General features: G+C 44.4%; 1 protein-coding gene across 9 annotated transcripts in view; it reads left to right on the top strand.

Moving 5' to 3' along the window:
• The first annotated feature begins 1,407 nt into the window (after positions 1-1,407).
• STEAP1 (STEAP family member 1) overlaps positions 1,408-6,615 on the top strand; it is a 23,916-nt gene continuing 18,708 nt past the window's right edge. For 2 of the 9 annotated variants that reach the window (XM_069086202.1, XM_069086200.1), the window contains exon 1: positions 1,408-1,611. The gene's annotated coding sequence lies outside the window, so the exon portion shown is untranslated. Of the gene's footprint in view, positions 1,612-1,696; positions 1,913-2,966; positions 3,178-6,615 lie in introns of those variants that run through there. The other 7 variants (XM_069086199.1, XM_069086194.1, XM_069086198.1 and 4 more) reach the window with 6 other exon arrangements.

Here is a 6,615-nt window from a genome sequence, read left to right as displayed (position 1 = left end):
CCTCCTGTTTGCAGACAGGAAACTGAGGCCCTGGGTGGGGGAGGGGTAAAAGGGATTTGCCCCAGGTCATAGGAATCCAACAGTAAGTAGGCCCCCTGCTGGTTTGCTAACTTTATAACTTTACAATGTATATACACATCTCTAGATTGGTGCCCTGGAAGGAATACTGCATTTGAAATCAGGGAACCTGATTTCAGATCCTGCTTCTGCCATTGTGTGACCTTGTCTAAGTCATTTAAGGTGTCTCATCAGTTCAAATGAGGGGATTGGATTCTTATAAGATTCCTTCCAGCTCTAAATGGAGGACCCTATAGACTTTTTAACCTTCCAAATTCAACAAGATTTAAACACACTGTATTGGTTTGCCTGGCTATAAAAAAAAAAAAAAAGGCCAGTTTGAAAACAAACAGGTGTTCGAAGAGTTTTCTCCAAAAACTTTCTTCTGTTTTTCTTTGTTTTTAACTTTCATTAGTTTGCGGTGTTTTTCCTCGTTTGGTCAGTCTGGGTTCCCATCTGTTTCTGCTTCCTGCCACTTAACCTTGAGGACTCCCGTTTTCTTTTTCTTTTTAATCTAAAATGATTTTTCAAAATGAACCAAAATCTGCCTTCTCTCCCTCCCACCACAGGAAAAGGAAGAAAAACAAAACTGATGTAACAAATATGTACAGTCAAGTAAAACAAATTCCTGCTGGGTGTGTTCAGATATGTGTGTGTACGCATGTAACATATACATGCATGTGGGTATGTGTGCATACGTATGGTAGGCACAGTGAGATACATACACACATACACATGTGTGCGTGTTTATTTTGTGTGTGGAGAAAAAGGAAGAAGTGGAGGGAGAGATAACTGACAAGGCACACTTTTAGGTCCATTGTCTGTCAGGGTGGATCTCCCGTTTTCACCACCAGGTGTCGATGTGTGGAGATCGTATGCAGTCACTGAAAGGACAGACCATAACTAACTCCAAAAGCAGCAATTGACAGGTTGGGTAAGTTACAAATGAAACACGGAAAACACCGTTAGACCTTGAACAATTTGTTTTATTCTGGCTACAAGGGAAACCCCCGATTTTGCCCCCATCAGGCAGCTAGCTCCAGGAAGACTTGTGCAAAGGCCTCATTCCAGAAGTGCAGGAAAGGCTCACCTTTCTCTTTGGGGCGCTAACCCCCAAGCCGAGCTGTTGGGGAGCGCTCTATAAAGTAAATCCAAAGCGGATTCCACCCCAGACTTTCAAGGCTCTCCCAGCTGGGAACCGCGCAGACTAGACCCTCTTTTTCTACTCTGGACATAGTTGTTAAATAAGGTATCTTGCTTCTGGAATTGCAAAGTCGAAGCGAGGAGCCCGATGGACACTTTGCAAGAGGGATAGGAATGGAGGGAACCCCGCGGTGCGAGTCGCAGTTCATCAGATCCTGGGCAGGAAGGAGAAGCATCCCCCTCCTTGGAGCCCAGCGCTCTTGGGCTGGGCTGGAGGGCAATGGGCGGATCTTGCACTTTGGACTGGGGTTCCCAGCCATGGGGGTTGGGGGGAGGGGGCCGCGAGAGGGAAGGGCTTGAAGAACTCAAGCGATGGAGAAAGCAGACTGAGGATCATTTCCTTGGAGAGGGGTAGGGGCAGGGAATCGCTACTGGGGGAGGAGCTTGGGCCCGTAGGCGGGGGTTCCCGAGGGGTGACTGGTGGAGGGGAGAGAAGGGGAGGGGGAAGGGGTGGATAGGAAAGGATATTTGACCCGAGGGAAGGAGGAAAGGGGAGCCAGCCTAGAACCTGGAGAGGGTGGGTGTTGCTGAAGTTGCTGAGGGTGGCTGTGTCTCGCTGGTGGAAAGCCGGGGTGGGGGGCAGCGGGAGCGGGACAGGACACTTCAGGACCCCGCGCTGCTGCGGCAGAAGCGCCTCGGGGACGGGCAGCTGGTGAGTCCTACCTTGCTCAATTGCAGTTTTCTCCCTCCTGCCTTGCATTCCCTCTCCCCGGGTTCTGGGAGCCTCTAGCTCAGAGTGCCCTGTTGGAGGAAGGCGCTGACCCAATATGTGCCTGGGCATATATCCCTTAGGCCTGGCTGCACACAGCGGGGCAGCCCAGCTAACGTCGGAACACACCGCTCGGTAGCATGCGGAAGGAGGGCAGTGACGGCAGCCAGCTCCTCTCTTAAATAGTGACTGAGAAATGAATGAATGGCAAAAGACAGAAAGCCCCGGGCCGAGTTCGGAGCCGAAGTAGGCCCTCACGTTCTCCTGCTTCCTCCTGTCTGCGATGCTTTAGCCTGGGATACGTGCATTTTGCTTCAATTAGTCAATGAATCAATCAACAGGCGCTTAGTGGGCGTGCCCGGCTCTCTGCTGGGCCATGGAGAATAGCCCGGGGACCCGTGATTTCTCTGGTACCTCTCCCCCACCCCTGGTTTCTAAAAAAAATAATCCCTCATGTTTTCATCCTGTTCTCACTAAATGGTGCAATGGAAAGAGTAGGAAGACCCCTTTTCTCTTCCTGAGTTCAAATCTGGCCTCACACACTTCCTAGCTGTGTGACCCGGGGCAAATCACTGTGTGCCTCAGTTTCCTCAACTGTAAAATAGTGATAATAACAGTACCTGCCTTGCAGTATTCTTGTAAAGACCCTGGCACATAGTAAGCACTATATAAATGCTTTTTCCCTTATACCACGGTCATGTCCTCTTACCCAATCCTACCCCTAACTCCCATTGTAACTCATAACAAAGAATGACATTCAAGCAAAACCAAAGGACAAAGTTCCTGGGTCTGAGTGTGTGTGTGCAGTTGTCCACAGCCCTACTCCCTCCTCCTCTTCTGAGAGTGCCTCAGCACTGAAAATGTTCTTTGCAATTTCTGAGAATTCTGAGGGGGGTTTTGTTTGTTTTTATTACTCGCTGCTACATCATTGTAGTCACCGTCTCTTTCGTCCTAATGGCTCTGCTGTCCTTAACTCGAAGTCACTTGTGTCCTCCAGTGTCTGCTCTGCCAGTGCTACATTGTCATTCTTACCTATGAAGGTTAGGTGTGCCCACCCCGACCTATCTAGATGCGGTTCATGGGAAGACAAGAACAGCTATCTCTTCCTGAAGCATCACTTCCTTCTCCAACAAAGACTTTGGTTTCCACCAGGAAGGGAAGAAAGAGATTGGGGCCAGAGCTGATACCTCTGCTTTCCCCAGAGAGAGGTACTGATCTAGAACTGCATGTCTAGTCCTTTAAATATTGTTTATTAGTCTAGAGGAAGTAATTTTTAGGTTCAAGCTATACTCCTGATCTCTGTGCCTTAATGGGAAAAGAAAGACCCAAGCAATATAAACAAGGCTTGACCCCCTTTCCACTAAATGCCAGTTCCACAATGAACACACATAGGAAATAAGATATAAACCCATTTATCTAAACATGTAGCAAGACAGAAATCAGAAAAGGTATGCATAGAATATATATGTATATATATATATATATATTCTGATATATATATGTGTATATATATATATATATATATATATATATATCAGACAACACAGAGGGAATGAGCTCTTTGATTTGGGGCAAGGTAACTTAGTTTAACCCAAAGAGAGAGTCCTAGTTCTCAGCCTATCCCATCTCTCAGGGAAATGTCCTGAAGTCTCTGGTATAGCAAGCTGGGGGAAAAGATGTAATAGAGATTACCAACTCCTCTCATGTCTGCTTCTTCCCAGAGTCTCTCTTTCCCTTCAGAGAACTGAAGAGAAGTTGGAATGTTACATCTTCTTTCCTAAAGCTAATAGGCAGAAAACCAGAATCCCTCTTCTCTCCATCTCTCACCAACTCTGCCTGCCTACTTACACCAATGAAGAGAGTCCTGTATAGTTGGCCCTTTGAGCCAGGAGCTTCATCCAGAATTTCTAGATTCCCAATTTCTTATAGGATAATAATGAAGATGTACAGAAGCACCAACTCTGCCTGCCCTTCATGCAATCATCAGTTTCTGCCAATGAAGAGAGAGTCCCATATAATTGGCCTTTTAAGCTAAAGGATTCATTCAGATTTTCTATATTCCCAATTTCTTATAGGATAACAATAAATATGTACTTCATGCATATGCTGCGTTACATTTTTAAAGGGCATTAGCCATATATAAATTTTACTTCAAAAAGCCATGATTTTGTATGGGTACATCCTCCACCAAAACTGATTTCACCTTCTTTATATTACTTGCGAGATGACCTTTGGAAGTTGCTATGGTCCCAAGATTTATTAATCTTCAGTCAACCTAGTAAGGGGATTGCCCAGACTTAGCTGAGATGTTCTTCAGGCAATTGGTATGGAATCCATCTGTGAGCCCATATTCCAGGCCCCCTTCTAATTTGGCACAACCTGCTGGGCCAAAAGTTCATCATAAATCAATGGTAATGACAAAGGAGGGGGAAAAAACTAATGTAGTATTGGGCTGCATTGAGAGTAATGAGTAGGTGATAACCACACACTATTCTGGCCTGGTCATATCACATCTAAGTATTCAGTAATCAGGTAGGAGGGGCACAACTTAGGAAGGACATTGATGAGCTAGAGAACACCCAGAGGAAGGTAACCAGGATGGTGAAAAGCCTTAAATCTATGACATATGATGATTGGTTAAAGGAACTAGGAATGATTATTAATCAAGTCAAAAAATAGTACTTTTTTAAAAAATTATTTTGTTTTGAGGGCAGCTAAGTAGTGCAGTGAAGAGAACACTGACCCCGGGGTCAAGAGGACTCTGAGTTCAAATCCAGCCTCAGACACTTAATCACACTTACTAGTTGTGTGACCTTGGGCAAGTCACTTAACCCTAATTGCCTTGCCTTCCCCCTTCCAAAAAAAAATTTATTTTTAATTTAGGGAATAAAACAAGAATTTCCATAACATTATATAATACATAATAAAAAAGAAGATTGCTCATGAAACTGAAAATTTACTATGTACAACTTGCTATTCCTTTTAAATATACAACAAAGTTATCATATAAATTCATTTTTTTATCTTCCTTTTTTCTTCCCTCCCTGTACTAGAGATGGCCATCATTAGAACACACACATATGTATGTATGTATATAAGTATGTGTGTATATGTATATAATATATACACATATATGTATGTATGTAGTATGTATATGTGCATATTATATATATATAATTATTCTATACATCCTTCTTTGGATGCACATAACAAGCATTTTTAAAACACTTTACTATGTACCAGGCACTGTGCTAAGTGCTGGGAATATTAAGAGAGGAGGAAACACAGCCCCTGCCCTCAAAGAAGCTCACATTCTCATGGGAGGAATGTCCGTGTCCATATAAGATACATACACCCAGTAAAAATGGGAGGTAATCCCCCAGGGAAGACTCTAGCAGTAGGGGGTAGGGAGGAAGCTAGAAAGGCCTCCTGAAGAAAAAGAAATTTGAGCTGACTCTTAAGAAAAACTAGAGAAACTAAGATGGAAGTAAGGAGAAAGATCATTCCAGGCATGAGCAACGTCCTGTGAAAAGGCAGAGACGAGACTCGTTGTATCGTGTTTGAGGAAATGTCGGTCCTGAGTAACTGAATCACAGAGTATATGGAGGGGAGTAAAGTGTAAAAAGACTGGAGAGATAGGGAGGAACCAAGTAATGAAGGGCTTTAGATACCAAACAGGATTTTATATTTGATCCTGGAGGGAACAGGGAACTACTAGAGTTTATCAAGTTAAGGGGATGATGTGGTTGGATCTATATGCGTAAGGTCATGCTGGCAGCTGAGTGGAAGATGGATCAGAGTGGGGAGAGACTTGAAGCAAGGACACCAACCACCAGGCTATTGCAATAGTCCAGGCGTGAGGTGAAAGAACCTAGACCAGGGTGAGTACAGTGTCAAAGGAGAGAACAAGGTGCGCAGGAGAGAAGTTTCAAAGGTAGAATCAGTAGGACTTGGCAACTGATCAGACATGGGGGGGGGGGGGGGGGAGATGAGAAAAAATGAGGAATCAATGATGGCACTGAGTTACAAGCCCAAGGTGACCAGGAGAATCATGGTGCCCTCAACAGTAATAGGGAAATTAGGAGGAGGGGATGGCTTTGGGGGAGAGAGAATGAATTTAGATTTGGACATGCTGAGTTGGAGGTGCCTGTGTGATGTCCAGTTGGAGATGTCCAAGAAGCAGGTGATATGAAACTAGAGCTTCAGGGCTGGACATAGAGATCTGGGAATCATCTGCATAGAAAAGATCATTGAACCCGTGGGAGCTGATGAGCTCACCAAGAAAGATGGCATAGAAGCTGAAGAAAAGAAGGAAGGAAACATGACTGTTGTCTTCCAAGTGTTTGAAGGGTTGTCTCATGGAGGAGACATTAGATTTCTTCTTTTTGGTCCCAGAAAGCAGAACTGGGAGCAACGGGGGGAAGATGTCAAGAATCGGGCAGTCAGCACACATGAATCTAACATTACTATGTGGCAGGCACTGTACTAAGCACAATAGAGATAGAAAGTGAAGAAAAAACGCAGTTCCTACCCTCAAGGAGCTACCATTCTAATGGAGAAGATAACATATAAACAACTGTGTCCACATAAGATATATATTACATATGTGTGTGTACATATATAGTGTAAATGGGAAATAACCTAGG

The sequence above is a fragment of the Petaurus breviceps genome, unplaced genomic scaffold (assembly GCF_028583685.1).
Source record: "Petaurus breviceps papuanus isolate PSGF00001 unplaced genomic scaffold, PetGlider_PUasm1.0 178, whole genome shotgun sequence".
In the NCBI taxonomy this organism is placed as follows: Eukaryota; Metazoa; Chordata; class Mammalia; order Diprotodontia; family Petauridae; genus Petaurus; species Petaurus breviceps.
This window is presented reverse-complemented; position numbering and strand designations above follow the sequence as displayed.